This window comes from Pseudonaja textilis, chromosome 2 (genome assembly GCF_049901715.1).
Source record: "Pseudonaja textilis isolate UNSWEBS1 chromosome 2, rPseTex1.2, whole genome shotgun sequence".
In the NCBI taxonomy this organism is placed as follows: Eukaryota; Metazoa; Chordata; class Lepidosauria; order Squamata; family Elapidae; genus Pseudonaja; species Pseudonaja textilis.
In genome coordinates, this window is record NC_141991.1 from 164044603 (window position 1) to 164059469 (window position 14867).

The window sequence follows — 14867 nt, forward strand, 5'->3', positions numbered from 1 at the left end:
TCAAAGTTTTCCATCATACAGAATGGCCTGTTGGAGTTAAGTCCTCCTGAGCCAAAGAAGAAACTTGCTAGATCAAAACACAGTCCACTCTAACCCAGTATTTGACCAGACTTGAGTTCTACAACCCCAATGTGAAGCTATAGTCTCTAACCATTGACTGCGATGTCAGGGCCTCCTGGGCATTGTAGTGTAGAAACAGCAGAAAGAAGCAGTAAGATTCCTGGGCTTGATCCTTTAAATGTCAAAAAAATATCAAAAGCAACCCACTGATCCGGGCTCAGAAGTGATTGGCCTTTACTGCAACTGCCAATATTATTTATGTGGGATGGAGAAAAGAGAGGTAAACCTTTCCCCTGACAGTTGTGTCTGACTTTAGGAAGTGCTGCTCGTCTCTTGTTCACAGCCAAACAGACAGTGTTGTCTGAAGACATTTCTGTGGTTATGTGGTTAACATGACTCTACACATGGAAGGCACATGAAATCCCGTTCCTTCTTCATCCCAAACTGATACAGGAACTGGTACAGCAGATACAGTGGGAACTCACTCCGTCACGTGGTATCATAGTCTCAAACTTTGGAACCTTTGGAAAGGCATGCCTACCATCTTAACCACTCAGCCACAGCACTTCTTTGTGAAAAAGCAGCAACATCCTGTACCAAATGCTGCTCCAGAACAAACTTGGGGACAAAGGGAGAGAGGGACACCCGTGACACACTACTGCAGGAGTCCCAAACCTTGGCAACTTTTAAGACTTGTGGACTTCAACTCCCAGAATTCTCCAGCCAGCAAAACTAGCTGGAGAATTCTGGGAGTTGAAGTCCACAAGTCTTAAAGTTGCCAAGTTTGGAGATCTCTGCACTACTGTCTTATTTTTCCCACTTGTATGTAGAATATCTATTCATTGGCCAAATGTGACTGTTCCTCTGTTCCTGATGTGGGAGTTTGATTAAAGAGTGAAATAAAGGTGGTTGTTGCTTAATGTTCATCCATTCAGCAACTGTTTAAACTTATAACAGTGCTGAACAAGTAGTTATGATCAGTCCTCAAACTTACAACAGCTTCAGAGTCCCTATGATCACGTGATCGCCACTGGTAATTTCACTGCTAGCCTCCAGCAAGCAAAGTCAATGGGGAAGCCAGCAGGAGGTTGCTGATGGCAACCATGTGACATCCTCGGTTAACATCCTACATTGTGATTTGCTGTAAAATCTCCATTCCCTCCCCACTCCTGGGGGAAGGTTACTGAAAAATCCCATTCCCCACCCACCCCACTAACCTGTGATGACCCAGGGCATGGAACAAAGGCAACACAGTCACATAAGTAAAAAAAAGTCTCTTTAATGCCTCCAACTATGCTCCCAATGTCCAGTTACCTTCGGATGGAGAAAAAACTTTCCCAAGAACAGTCTTTAAGTGGAGGAAATTCAGTCCCAAAACAAAGCACATATAAACTGTAAATAAAAATCCACACAAACCATGCTGCAGCAATTAACTGGACAGGGAAGGATAAGAAATTGCAGACTTCAAAGGCCAATAAAACACACACAGTTGGGAAGATGCCAGGAACCCAGATAAGCCTCGACAAAACAAGATAATGCATGATTTGTTTCCAACAAGTTTCTGTGCACAAACTTCCTTTTTAAACACTGTGTTCCCAGCTGCAGCTAATGAAGGGAATCGGGACCTTTCCTCCCCTGTAAGCCACGCAACTATGTTGCTCCCTTCCCCGTTCTTCCCTGCATCCCCTAGGATGAAGAGGGGGTGGGCCTGGATCTTCATCTGAATTTCCTGTGCCTTGCTCTACTTCTCCCCTGCTTTGCCCAGCCAGACTGTGCCCTTCCCCAGTTTCTCCCACAGCCAATGGAGCCACACTCCCACTCTCTGTCAGCTGCTCAGCTTCCCCCTTGGAATCAGATTCCGACAGGGGCATGACAAACCTACTTTCCAACTCTGTTCTCCTATGCAACAAAAGAAGACCCAGCCAATCAGCTGGGACTCGGGAGGCAGAGAATAGATGGGGACAGGGACAGTCAGAGGTGGTATTTGCTGGTTCTCCGAACTACTGATAATTTTTTCTACTGGTTTTCCAGAACTGGTCAGAACCTGCTGAATACAACCTCTGAGGAATGGCCACTGTTAAGTCTCATTTTACGACTACACTGCTTAGTGATGGAAATTCAAGTCCCAACTGGCATTGAGGTGCTATCACCTAATTGTTTTGTTTTAACTGATTAAACTACCTTCTTTTTCATTGATTTAATTATGTTAAATTAAGTTTGCATGGTAGCCAAACTTTTAACTGTATTGTTAGGAATGTAAGTCACCTAGCAGTTGGGTTGGAAAATATATAAACCAGGATAGACATTTTAATACTGTCTCTTTAAGGGAATGCTAAAATTGTAATTGGGTGTGGTTCCTCAAATGGTCGGTCATAAGAAACCTGGGTTGTTCTGTCTTGTTGAGAGTGTTGCTGTTCCTGAATTATTTCCCTATTGACTGTTGCTGATCGTTGTTATTCTTGGATTTGATATAAGCCTGTTACTGAACTGATTATGATACTGGACTTTTATTTTGGATTATCCCTGGACTGAAAACTGACTGCTTTAACCATGTATGACTTGGACTGTTTGTTGAATTTTGCTTAACCGTTTTACTGGAAGTAAAAACCTACATTTTACTATACAGTGTATCAGTGTGCTGGTTGTGTGTTATTCCTCACCACTCTCACTACATCTCCCTGTGTGCACTCATGCTCCTAACGGGGAATTACCTCAACATGTATGTTGTTGTTTTTTCAGAAGCAGCAAAGACGGGATGATTGATTTACTAAGTACAATTATTTAAAATAAAATTATGGGCATACAGTACTAATATTTAATTCTGGAACATGTAACAATAAAAAGACATCTATGCCCAGCAATATTTCCTGTTACTGTAGCAGTACAACATGAAACAAAATTGCTTTGTGAAATGAAAAAGGCTGCTAGGATGCCTCAGGCTAGCTGAATGAAAATAACCAAGATATTTGGTTAAAAAATTTCTTTATCAGCAGAATCCATTACAGCTTGCAACTGTAAAGCTTGAGAACCATAATATTGTTTGCACAGAAAAGAACAACACTCCCATGGTCTGGACTCCAAAAGGCAGAATATTGCAACAGGTCTAAGATAATGCAAAGAACATTTATTTTATTTAAGGTGCACATAGATGAATTAACCATATTTGCTTGACTTCAACTTCTGAAGCAGTTGTGTTGGTAAATTGGCCACAGTGTTTTCATTTTCTACCGTACAAGAATGATGAACACTTTGTATTCATTTAATGTCCCTTAAATACAGTATATCCTGAAGCCTGAAACTGGCAAGGCCAAAAGGAAGCATCAGGGATCAGACAAACTCATGATCAAAACACCTTCAAAGCTGAAAAATGGTTGGAAAAAAGTCAGTTACCAAGTAATAATCGGAGAAACAGACCAAATAATAGTGGGAGAAATAGGTGAAATCCTGGAGCTGACATGTAAGTAGGGGGACATTTTTAGATTTTGGAGTAGCTGATCTTCCATACTGTAAGATATTTGTTTGTCTCTGCAATAAAAGCAACTTGTTTCTGAGCCTTGTCCATACTTCCCCACTGATGAATCACAAGTAGGTGTTTGCCCTTTTCAGAAAATATTTATTGCCTCTATACAGGTGGAAGCTCTAATGCCTTTCATAAATTTGGTCTAGGTAATTACTATCTGGAAGTGAAACTGGTGCATTGCCAAATTCCATTTATGTAAGACAGAGCCTGATTAAGGCATAAGCAAGCTACAGGTAAGGAGTCTCTCAAAATGTCTTTTTAGTTTTATTATAATTTCTCCATAAATTAACCCCTCTTACTGTATGACTTGTGCAACCCTATTAATTAAGATGCTCTTTGTGTATGCATTCATACATTCTGCTGGCCCTTACGCATTCTCCACTCTGCCCCCCTCCCAATGGGTTAGTTATGATTCTTGATGGCATTCTTACTAAATTGAAATGTTACACAGCTTTATCCTTTGTCAGATAGAGCCTTTATACAGTAGCTTCTCAAAGCTCACGATGGGTCAGTCTAGACCACTGATTTATCCAGAGTTTAAATGGACTAACTGACTATTCTGCTTGTTGAAATTACATGAACTGGAGATTTATATCACTGAATGATGGCAATCAAACTAAACTCTTCGCTCTCAAACCAGTATTTGAGGGGCTGCCACAAAGAAGAGGGGGTCAAATTATTCTCCAAAGCACCAGAGGGCAAGAAAAAGAAACAATGGTTGGAAACTAATCAAAGAGAGAAGCAACCTAGAATTAAGAAGAAATTTCCTAACAGTGAGGACAATTAACCAGTAGAACAGCTTGCCTCCAGAAATTGTGGGTGCTCCATCACTGGAGGTTTTAAAGAAGAGTCTAGACAGTCACTTATCTGAAGTAGTAGAGGTTCTTCAGCTTGGGCAGAGGGCTGGACTAGAAGACCCCCAAGGTCCCTTCCAACTTCTATTCTATTCTATTCTACTCTACTCTACTCTACTCTACTCTACTCTACTCTACTCTACTCTATTATGAGACTATTGTGGCCCTCCAGATATTTCTATTCCCACAGCTCAGGATGATGAAGAGTTGGAATTCTGCAAGGCTTGGGTGATTGTAATTTCACCTCCTTTTTCTTAAGCAAACAGACTTCAGAAAATACAGCACATCCCTAGAAAAAATGGATTATCAGTACATACAGTTTTATACTGAGAAAAACAGGGAAAAAAACCATAAAACCTAGTCCAAAAATTAAGCACGAGAGAGACAGATTCTTTCTTTGCGCAGCTTCAATAAATCAACCCTGTGGTTCCTGTACTTTCTGAACAAAATGACCCAGCAATTTTCTAGAAACAACTTTACCAAATTCCAGGAACTCATAGGGGCAAACTCTGAACTTTAGAGAGGTGGCTTGGAAGCAACGTAATCTCTGAAAGTAGCATTGAGCCTGCCTGGCTCAGTGGTATTATTGTTGGTATTGGTAGAATTCACCAAAGGCTGATCTCAACAAGGACCAGATTATAGATGCTAAATGTATTCTAATTAAAATTAGATTAAATGTGGAGTTTCTTATCAAGCAAACTCTTAAGTTTGGCTCCAGAGAAAGAAATTCTTGCCAGCAAAGTTTCTCAATCACATATGTTTAGTTTAGTTTTCTTTTCTTTTTTTCACATTCTTGACTCTTGTTCCGAAATGACTGCTTCCAAAGAAAACCTCATATTCCCAGCACCAGCTATTGCCTATCATTCTCATTTTGCCAGTCTTAGGACTGTTATATCTTGTCATCCTTGAAAATTAGTCTGGCAATACTTTGAAATCTTGGAAAGGTAAAAAAAAAAAAAGGAAACAGACAGCAGTGGATTACATAAAAATATGCAAGCATGTTTACTTTGAACCAATTAGCTGGCAAGCTAATTGGCTTTCCTTTTTCTCAGACTGAAATTGACCTTGACAACAATATGATTATGGCATCCTTGGCCAAATATGTATCATTGTTTTGCTAAAGGCAGCCAGGATATACTGAAGATAGAAGGCAAATAAGACTGACTGATTATTGTGTGGCATCTGGGAATAGTTACTGCTGCAGATAGTAATGAGAATGCTTTTTTAAAAAAAAAAAAACCTACTGGGCTTTGACTTGGGACAACAGGAAAAACAACTGCGGCATGAATGGGTGTGCAATATTCCACCTTGCTCTGTGTTGAAATTGAATGCTTTTAAAAAGATAGATGTTTACAGCACAGAGCAAGTTATTGTTTTGTCCATACACCCAATTGTACATCTTGATCCTGGGCCCTGCAAGCAATGCTGTTGGTCCTGTTCCCATATCTGGAAGCTGTGCACATCTGGATGGAGAGGAACAGAGTCAGGCTCAATCATGAGAGGGCTGGATGGCTGTGGATAATTGGGGGGTGGGGTTGCCTCAGTAACCTTATGAATGGATTACTGCAGTGTAATACATGGGGCTGCCCTTGAAGAAAATCAGAAGGTGCAGCTGATCCAGAATGCAACAGGAGCATTAATAGGTGCACCTCACTATGTCTATGTAACATCACTGCTGTGTGATTAGCATTAGCTCCCAAGTACACATATAGGTGAAATTTAAAAAAATCATTTTTAAAAATAATTATTTTTACATTGGGTCCAAAAGGATCATTCAAACATCCTTGGTACAAAGATCCTGAATTGATGTAATGTATTCAAAATATAGTTTTGTTTCTCTCTCTGCCTCAATGAGAGGGATTTGTAGAAGAAAGCCACTTTTTATTTTAACAAGTAATCTTTCTCCCTCTTTCCATCCATTCAGCTGAACTGTTTAATAGCCTCAGTTTTGTTCTCTGAGCTGTTTTGATTGAGGGAAAGCAAATACAGGATTAAAACTTAGTGATTCCTGAGATGATGCAAGATAACATGTGATTTTGCATATGGGAATGATTTGAGGAGCAATTAAAAGAAGATAATAAGCGTGCAAAATGCAACAGGGAAAGAAAGACAACAACTAACTATCCACAGATATTTCTAAAGCAAAACAATAAAGGCAGTCTAACATTGCTATACCAGATGCAAAATCAAATGCTGTTAGATTAACACCTGCTCTCTGACACTCCAGAGATTGCTGGCAATGGGATGATGTCTATGTGTGTCCTATGTTCATGCATGCAAGCAGTATTTATTTATCAAATGTATACAGCCACCCATCTCACTGATGTGACTATGGGCAATATACAATTTTAAAAAAGAATCTTAAGTAGACATTTAAACAATTAACAAAATAGAAACAGGATTATGGGAGATTGCACCCAATTTTCACGTACAATGGAACCATCTTGCAGGCTCCTCATTGCCATGGGATCCCCAAGCCTACTGAAAAAAATCCCTCAGGTTTTAAGGTATTTCTGGTATTAGAGCTAAACGGGGAAGGGTGGGATGAAGTTTCAAATGGAAGAAAAGGCTCTCTTCTTGGGCCCCATCAGAAGGAACTTTTTAGCAAACAGGGCCCACAGCAGGCCCTCCTGCCAGACCTGACAGGATGGGTAAATGTACCTGAGGATAGATGTTCCTTCAAAAATTTAATGTTTTAAAAGCCATTCCTTTAAAAAAGAATGAAAACTGAGGAAATTATATGCCTAAGAAGCAACAAGAGGAACGAGTTGTTGTCCTAACTTAACCTTTACGGAGAATCTGGTTGGCCACAGCATGAATCTGGAGCAGATCATCGTAGGTTCATAAATGAATTCACATTACATTCATAATAGCGAGTTAGAAAGCAAGGGGTAGTATGTGAGATGTTATACTGTGTTTCTCACAAAATAAGGTTGGGCCTTATTTTTTTTTTGACCCCCGAAAAAATGGCTAGGCCGTCTTTTCGGGGGTGACTTAATTTCCGCCCCCCTGCACCATCGGGCGGGGGGCAACGGCTTGGATGTTGACCTTGGCGCTGGTGGGGCACTTCGTATTGGGAGACCTTCCGCCACTGTTGCTTTCCCTTCTCCCCATGCTGCCACGGCATTTTAGAGCAACGCCGCAGTGTTTGGCGCAGCCATGCGGCATTTGGTGCAGCCACGCGGGGCCAGCCAGGGCTCCTCCCTGCAACCGGAGCCCGGCAGAGACACTCGGCTTCAGGCACTCCTGTCGCCATCTTCCCGGGCATCATTCGAAGGCAAAGCCGATTCTTTTAAAAACGACACCCTACTACCGGTATGACAAAGCCTCCCCTGAACGAGAGGGCAGCCCAACCCCACATGGGGAGGTGAATCTCCCAGGGCTGCAGCTCAGGATTGGCCCACCCCGGGAGAAGCGCCCAGCCACTATCTCTGCCTGGTGCCGGGCAGAGCATGAAGAGTTTCAGCTGGGGTGCAGTGATAGCGTCCACCCATCCATAGACAGGGAGGCAAGGAAACAGCCCGCGCCATGTCCTCCTCTGAGCTGAACCCCACCAAGTGAGTGGCTCTGCCTGATGCCCGTGCCGCTGCAGCGTTTGGAGCTGCCGGCGTGTTTGGAGATGCGTGGGGATGGGGACGGGCTGGATGAGGGGTGGAAAGGATGGGCGGCTTCAAGGTCTCTCCACCAGACCCGCCAGCCAGGGAAGCAGCGCTACCGTTGCCTCGCCTCCCTGTCCACGGATGGGTGGGCGCTATCACTGCCTCAGGCAGCCTCTCCCGGTGGCCCCTTTGGGTTTGGGCTGGAGGGACTTGGGAAGCCAAGTTCGGGTTGGCACGGCTTTTTCGCTTGGCAGGCGGGCGCGCACCCATGGCTCACTTTCCCAGCTCTGCCCGGCCTGCCTGACTCTGGCTCAGCCCTGGCAGGATGAGCGGAAGGCCCGGCAGGGAGGCGCTCACTGCCTTGGTGAGAGCTCTGCCATCAGGCAGGAGGGCCCGCCTGTCAGCTGCACTGGTGCCCCAGGCAAAGCTCGTCGTACTCTGCCCGGCACCAGGCAGGGATGGCGGCTGAGAAGTTCTCCCAGGGTGGGCCAATCCTGTGCTGTGGCCCCAGGAGATTCGCCTCCCAACATGGGGTTGGGCTGCCCTCTCGGGCAAGGAAGGCTTTGCCTTGGAACGATGCCCGGGAAGGCAGCGACAGGAGTGCCTGAAGCCGAGTGTCTCCACCGGGCTCCGGTGGCAGGGAGGAGCCCTGGCTGGCCATGCGTGACTGCACCAAATGCCGTGGCATTGCTCTAAATGCTGCGGCAGCACGGGGAGAAGGGAAAGCAATGGTGGCGGAAGGTCTCCCGATATGAAGTGCCCCACCAACGCCAAGGTCATTGCAGACAGCACCATATCTGAGTATGCAACAAAAGTACTTCCTAACGGCAAGCCCCCCTGCCATTCCCCCCCATTTTGCATGTTTAATATAGGCCTCAATTTGGGGGGAGGGGCTTAATTTCATTTTATGCCTATAAAACATGCTGCAACTTCCTATTGGGGGAGGCCGTATTGCTGGAGAAAAACGGTACTCTCTATGTGACTGAATTCGAAGTACAACATGTTAACATACAAGAAAAGAACTGTTTCTTGACAAGCATTTTGTATGGGAAGAAAGCCAAAGATAACATTGAAACTCCTTTTTTATTAGTAGAAAAATTACAAGAGCAAATAGCAAACTATACAATGTCAGACTAGGAAAAAAACCCCCACAGCCGGTCACAGTTAATTAACTGTAAAAAAAGAGACCCATTAACACATGTGGATGCACATAGACAACAATCACTGTGGTTTTCTTCATATAAAACATGATTAATAACAGCTGCACAGCATTATAACATGCCATTTTCACAGAGTTTGGGAGGTCATGGTGGAAGTTGCCTCTGAGTCAATATTCCTGGCAAATGCCTGGACCAGTTCCTGCAGTTTTCCTGGCAAGTTTTTCCTCCAGAAATGGTTTGACATTGCCTCCTTCCTAGGTCTGAAGGAATTAAGGTGGCTTTGTGCCTGAGGCAGGATTAGAAATCACTGTCTATGGGTTTCTAACTTGATGTCTTAACCACTAAATCAAATTGATGTTCTATTTTCAGTGATAGACGTGGTTTGGGGGTTGTTGTTTTTTGCTTTTTTAAAATATATTTGTGCATTTTTGTCATTCAAAATACAAGTACTACAATATCCTCACATTCTGTCTTCCCAAGTATTGGATTATACCCCCAAGCCTCCCAGTCATTGTTATCAAGGTTTAATTTAGCATCTTGTATGAATCCAGATATTATACCGTAGTTTGTAAGCCTCAGTTTAAGGTTTCACGTGGTTCAGCATTATACAATCAATGGCTTTGCTTAAGTGTGACTCCAGAATGTCCCCTCAAATCTTGCTGGGGAAGGTCAATTCCAAAAGGGGAAAACCAGCACTCCGTATTGGCCTAGGAAGGAGCAGTTGCCTCTCTCTTCATCTGTTCCCCAAATAGTCAGCCTGAGATTGCTGAAAATACAGAAGAGCCACACAGACTCCTGACCCTGTTCAAAGTTGAAAGGATAATTGCATAATCTCTGTTCAAAAAGAATACCAGCCAAAAGATCAGCCTGACCCCAATCTGTGTGTCACTGCCTCTTTGAAATCTACCACTCAGTTTTGGCATTGTCCAACTCATCTTCCTTTTCCCATTCACTTGAGGCTGGCCCAGAACATTTTGTTCTTTCTGACTCAACGTTTAAATGTATGGTAGCAGCCTCAGCATGGCACACTGCTCTGTGCGTCTCCTGAACTGGTAGACTCTCTGCTGCTTGCATCATTTTCTGGGGCTTCTCACAACTTTTCCTGTGATCTTCTGCAAGATGGTGATGAGGTGGGACAGCCAATTAGACTGGACTAACAAGAAAAGCCAAGTCATAAATGCAACAACTGTGGAGCCATTCAGTATAGCCAGGGGTGGGATGCTACCGGTTCTGCCTGGCTCTATTGAAAGATAATCATCGAACCGCTGGTAACACCGGTTGAATCCAGGGGTGGGATTCTACCAGTTCTCACCTATTCGCTAGAACCGGTTGTTAACATTCTAAGCAGTTTGGAGAATCGGTTGTTAGAAGAAATTACTGGCCTAATCCCGTAAGGAAGGCAGGAAGGAAACATTTTGGTGTTGCTTACAGAAACTGCCTCTCTGTTAACCCTTACTACATTCTTGGCAGGACTAGACTTCCTGTCTCAGGAACTTCTCTGGAGTTTTTTACCCCTCCTTTGCTGGTACTTTGCTTGTGTGGAGTGACCTTTCAAAGTTACAATGGCACTGAAAAAAGTCACTCATGACCATTTTTCACACTTACGACTGTTGCAGCATCCCCACAGTCATGAGAGGCCAGGCGAAGAGATGCATGCCTCGATGTGAGTGATATTGAGTTGGCCACACCCAGCCAATAACATGACCACCAAGCCACGCCCACCAACAAAGCCACACCCACAGAACCGGTTGTTAAAAAATTTGAATCCCACCTCTGAGTATAGCGATGGCTGCGGATTTTAAAGCAAATTAGATAAATTGACAGAGAACTTGGCTAACAATGGTCAAGAATCCCAGACAGATAATATGTCGTAACAATGGGGGAGAGAGATGTTTTTCCTATCCCAATTGTGAATTTCTTGACAGCATTTGGTTGGCCTTGTAGGGCCTGATGGAGGAAACCTCTTACATTATCAGAATGCAGAGCTTCATTTCACTTAATAGCAAAGCCAGCTCTGCTGTGTATCTATCTGCTGATATATATAATCTTGAAAGACCATGCTACACTATTCCCACTTTAAAAAACATACTAATTTCATTATAAAAAGGAAAAAATGTCCCTGAGCTGGTTAAACTTACTCACTTATTTGCTACTTACTACTTTCAAAATTAAAGTACCTATTTTATATAGAATGTAATAAAAAAGTGAATAAATAAAGCATCAACATTAAGCATAATAGGACAAGTGGGAAAGAAGTAACATGGACCAGAGGAAGAGTGGAAAATCAAATGCAATGCAGAATAACAAAGAACAGTTTGTAAGAACACTGGCTTGTTTTTGTGATAATGACAAAAAAGCAAGTTTATTTTCCGCACCTGTGGCTTTGGGGCATACCAAAATGCAAACAAACTATTGAAATACCTGTTCTTCTTTATTAACTTTGCAGTTAATCCCTCCTTGTGATAAACTTTTTAATTATTTTGCCCAGTTCTTAGCTTTCCTGCCAAATATCTAGAGCTTATTTTCTTCTTCAGTACTTTCTTTTGTTTCTTTAGTATTTTTTCCACTGTTAAAGAAGCCACAGTAGGCAACCCCACTGCATTTCAAATTAGGTTCTGCCCACTCCCCTCCCTCCCTCCCTCCCTCCCTTCTAAAGGTGCAAAACAGTTAAAGCTGTTTGGGGAGGAGAAGCAGAGCACTGCTGATGACCTTGCCAGGAAGGAAGTGGTCTCTACATGTTTTCTGCATTTGCCTCCCCTTTTCTTCATGGCAATGCAGTGGTCTCCCCCCCGCCCCCGCCCCCGCTCTAAGTGGAAAAAATCTGAAGTTTGTAGGACAAACCAAATACATTGTTCACTGCTAAGGTAACTCAATCACCAGGATCATTCGAGCCCCAATCCAACCTAATGGGAAGGGGGAGGGACAGGGAAAGAGAGGGGGTGTATGTAAACCTAAACTTGATGTGTCGTAAAGAACATTAGATTTTTGTGGATAAGGAACTTTGGAGGGAGTCTTTTGTTGCTTGGAGGGGCAAAGACTGTGCAACTGTGTGTGGACCTGATTTGCTGCAAGGTATGCTAATAACTCAGAAAGAGTTGCTGATATCTGATCTCTTCATGGGGCCATTCTAGTGACATTCGGAAAAGTAGTCTCTGATTTAATCTGTATGTAAAGCTATAGAAAAATGAAAGGTACCCTGAGCTGAAATTTCATGGACAAGTCCTTGTAGTTCATAATATGTAATATTGTAATATGCCATTTACCCAAGATGCTTTTTCAATCTAGTAGTTTTCAGAGAGAAGGGGTTTCTCTCTTTTTACACAGTGTATGTTTTTTTGTGCCTGTAGAGAAAGGTCTAATGCTGGGATAGGTGGAAGGAAAGAGAAGAAAAGGATGACTAGCAGTATGATGGATTGGACTTAGTTACAGTGACGATAAGTACCCGTTAGAGACAACCTGAAATACTAGCTTAGGGACAGATTGTTGTGGACTCACCATGTCGGAAGCCCCCCTCCTCTCTCCAGATTAAAATATTCTTTATTCTTAACATTAAAAGAGATAGGATAGAATATTTCCCTGAAGGAGAAATGGAGAAACATGTTCTTAAAGGCAGAAAGCAGCTCCAGTCTTCCTGCATAGTAAAACAGCCTCAAGCAGAAGAGACCGGTCTTTTGGAATGGAGATTTTGTATCCATTCAGGAAGACTGGGCCAATCTATTCATAAACAAAATGCACAGGAAGTTGGAGCTGATGGGATTAAAATCTACATTCCCCCACCCAAATTCTAAGGACAGGACATGACTCTTAGGACATAATAGAACTAAACCACCACAATTAGAAAAGCAAAAGGCACAAGGCTCATTTGCACAACCCCCCTGGAGCATCTCAATCAGAACCCTATAAAGATCCATCCACTCACTCAGCCGTTTTGTCAGCTACCCCAGAAACATTCTGCTGTCATTGAAGTTTCTGGAAACCAAATAAATCTTATTTCCTTGTAGCCAACCTCCTTTGATTTTTTTTTCTCCTGGCTTAGAACCAAATTGGATTTTTCTTGCAACAATCAGACACAGGTAAACAGTATAATCGTTTGAGGAAATGCTAGTGAGAAAAACTGTGCATGACACTCCTTAAATTACCCCTGCAATTTTGTCCCACCTCACCTGATTTTAACATCTTTCTGACACTGTGATCTAAGATTTTGCAACACACATTTGAAAGAATAATTGACAACTATACCAGCTACACTCTTATTTTCTATGAATGTCCATTGCTCACTGCTTACTTTTGCAAACAATGACATTTGCATAGGAAAAGTGCTGTTCCACTTGTAGCAAAATTATGGGAAAGATTTCATGTTTTTAATCTCTCTCCCTTTCATCTGTATCCATCTATCCACATTTTACTAAAACTTTTGTTCCCATAACTGGGAAAAATGGTGAATCATAGGGCAATCATTTTTCAACCAATGTACCTCAGCAAACGTACAGAATGAGTCCAGAAATCTTGGATCTTTTAAGATTTCCCATTAGCACAGCACTAGACAAATTTGTGGTCCCACTAGCTAGCAGAATTCTTCTCATTCCAAGTAGCTTCCATATCTTCCTCTCTCTTAATTCTTAATTCTATTAGGAGATTATCTTCTTCACAGAGAACTTGTAATTTCTCTTCCTTCTGTTATTCTGTTTTCATTTATTTTATTTTCATTTTTCTTCCACGTCTGTATTTTTTCAGATTCACTTTGGGTGCTTAGAAACAATGGATTGTCTGACATTCAATACTTCTTCACCCTTGTACCTTTCAGTAATTCTTTTAATCCTTTATCATAAACATTGAAATAAATTGTGCTTTTAGATGTATATTAAAAATCACAAAATAGTTGCCATTCTCATTCATCCTTTAGTCTCTGAATGAACTAATATTTTACTCTTATTTGATGTCACCAGATAAGCCTATAAATATTGACCTCTGTGGTTTTTTATGACTTTGGTCAATTAAAGGTTGCATATAAAACTATGTTAACCATGAGTTGTAATATTCACTCTAGCTCAGATATAACAGCGACTCTTAGTCTTTTAGTGTGATATATTTAATATCTTGAACTTGAACTATAACTAATGATACCTTAGAAAGTTATAATCTCAACATTATAAAATCCTCGATTTATTCATCTGTATTATATTTTTATTTTTAAAGAAATCTTTCTTGTACCTGTTTATAGGTGGTGATGGCTCATCAGTTAAAAACGCTGACCTCAACCCACTGCGCAGTGCTCGGGTCTCAAACCCAGGCTTCGGATAATGTTGGCTAAGAAATGGAGATAAGCATTGTGCCCTAGAGTCGGACTGGACCTTTATCAATATTTTTGCCTGTTTATATATTTCTTTAAAGTGTCCAATAAAAATCTGAAAGAGAGTTTTACATTTTTTTAGTAAGCTAGAGAAGGTGCATATTAGGCCACCTCACTAAGTCACTTTTGACACTTTTTGATATGAACATAATCATCTAAAAAGGGAATGCAGAACACTGATGCCATATAGTGGCATGAACTATAATAGCAACTGTTGCTTTAAAATAGCTTTTCCTAAATACAGTACTTTCAACACTGAAACTTTAGAAAATAATTATTATTCAAGTTACTTGTGCCATGGATTATCACATCACAGGTCTGTTC

The 14867-nt window shown here is 41.9% G+C and overlaps 1 long non-coding RNA gene across 1 annotated transcript; it reads left to right on the forward strand.

Annotated features, from left to right (window-relative positions):
• Positions 1-3496: 3496 nt before the first annotated feature.
• On the forward strand, positions 3497-14608 carry LOC148127226 (uncharacterized). Its single transcript, XR_015742112.1, has 3 exons — positions 3497-3517; positions 3727-3813; positions 14415-14608. It is a non-coding gene; the product is annotated as an uncharacterized LOC148127226 (long non-coding RNA).
• Positions 14609-14867: the final 259 nt, after the last annotated feature.